Here is a 2,103-nt window from a genome sequence, read left to right on the forward strand (position 1 = left end):
AGTCATCAAATTCAATTACAACAGTTCAATGGTTACAGAATCTTTCCCACAAAAGACCTTTAATAACTTACATTGTTCTTTCGCTGTTGTGGAGCATGACTTCAACTCTGTTGACTAAAAAAAAGTACACACATCTATACATACACAGATTTATCTAACTCTACCCATACACATATTAACTCAATATTTATAAATAAAATTATAAATACTTATAAAGTTATAAATGAAATAAGGCAATTTATGAAAAGGTGAGAAATGTTCTTGAATAATAAAATGAATAAAAATGTTTAGCTATGTGTTTTATGATAGTTCAAAGGTTAAATAATACCATTTAAATGTTCTTTTATAACATCTCTTCCAACTTGCAGATTTCCTGAAACCATATTTTAAATAGATCACTTTACAGAAAACTCATAAGCAGATCATAATTCAAAGCAACCAGTCTCCTAGCATGTAATTATTAAAGAAGTTATGTAATTCAGTCTTATATTAAAAATGCTTTGTGTGTAGTTTATACATAATAAAAGTAGCTTTTAAAAGTACAGTTCTTGAAGAGATCTGTACACTGCTTGCAATTTGTAAAATTACACCACCTGTTAACCAGAATGGTTTTTGTCATAAGAAACATGTTGTAAACAAAGCACAGACTCAGACTAAAAAAATAAGTTTGTTGACATTTCATTTTATATAAATACATTGAAAATAAGAATACTGATTTAAAAATTGGTTCAAAAAATCTTGAGTTGCAAAGGACAAAATAAGAGTTCTAAAGCCAAGACAGAATAAAGGATTAGAAATAAAATTCATAGTAAGCAAAAATTTTCCATAACACTATGCTACTTATTGTGTGTATGCACTTAAAATCTTAAATTTGTCATGTATTTACCTCAAATCACATTTTCTCTCCTTTAAAAAAAAGTGAAAATAAAATGGAGAAAGCTTCTGCCTAAAACATGGAAACAAAAACAACTTTTACCAATAAACACACTTGAAAAAAATATATGATTTTGCAAACCAATAAGAAATTATCTGGCTCAATGTCTGAATAAATTATAGAACTACTCTGAAGGATTGTACTCGTCATTACATATAAACCTTCAAATATTTGTAACCTTGAGAAAATTTCAGGTATGAAAGTATTACGTATGAAAATCCAGTTTTATATTTTTGCCATACTGTCGTGTACACCAAAATATAATAGAGAAGCATAATGACTCACCTGAAAAATTGCTGAGTATCCTGGGACTTTCACAATCCAAGTTACCTAATTCTTCTTTATTACCTTGTGTAATCCACCTGTATTGCCATGGCCAAGATATTTTATATTTGTGATACTATACCAATGGAACACATCGTGAAATTCATAAAATTTATAAAAATCTTCTAACGTGGTATTTTCTCTGGATATGAACTCTTTCAATTGTTTGAAGTTCTATGTTTGCAACAATATTAAAGATTTCCAAAATATAAAATTGAGTCTTGTGGTTATAGAGACATAAACAAAAAATTAGATCTTTGTTTTAAGAAGCAGTGAAACAAGAGTTAAGCACATTCACCATGGAATACGCAGCAGGGGTGGACCACAATATTCCATAATAAAAAAAGTAACAATAAAAATTTAATCTCAGAGAATTGCTGTGAGTGGCTGAAAACAAAATTCCAGTGTTGCACATTTCTACTTCCAAGTATCATCACCAGGACTTCTCATTCACAAGAAATCCATAAATTGCTTTCTGCTGGCATACTTAGGACGGCGAGGAAGGAAAAAAGTTTGGATATATTTATTTCTTCCTCTAGGTGACCTTTAAAAGCTTTCAACAAACATGTATCCTTTGGAAAGGTAAAAAAAATTCATATCTTTTCCTTCCCCTTCTTTAAACATATGAGATAGAAAAATATATGAGAAAAAACTAAATAAACAAACTGGCATATTTTATGAAAGATTTAGAACACAGTATTAATTCTACTAATAGAAGGGCAAGTGTAGAATTATAAAGTTTTTTATCATAAATAAAATTAGATTTTCAGGATCATATGCTCAATACGTAAAATCCCACAAATAAAAATTTATTCATGGAAAAATAGAGATATTTTGAATACTAA

Source organism: Saccopteryx leptura, chromosome 5 (genome assembly GCF_036850995.1).
Source record: "Saccopteryx leptura isolate mSacLep1 chromosome 5, mSacLep1_pri_phased_curated, whole genome shotgun sequence".
NCBI classification, from domain to species: Eukaryota; Metazoa; Chordata; class Mammalia; order Chiroptera; family Emballonuridae; genus Saccopteryx; species Saccopteryx leptura.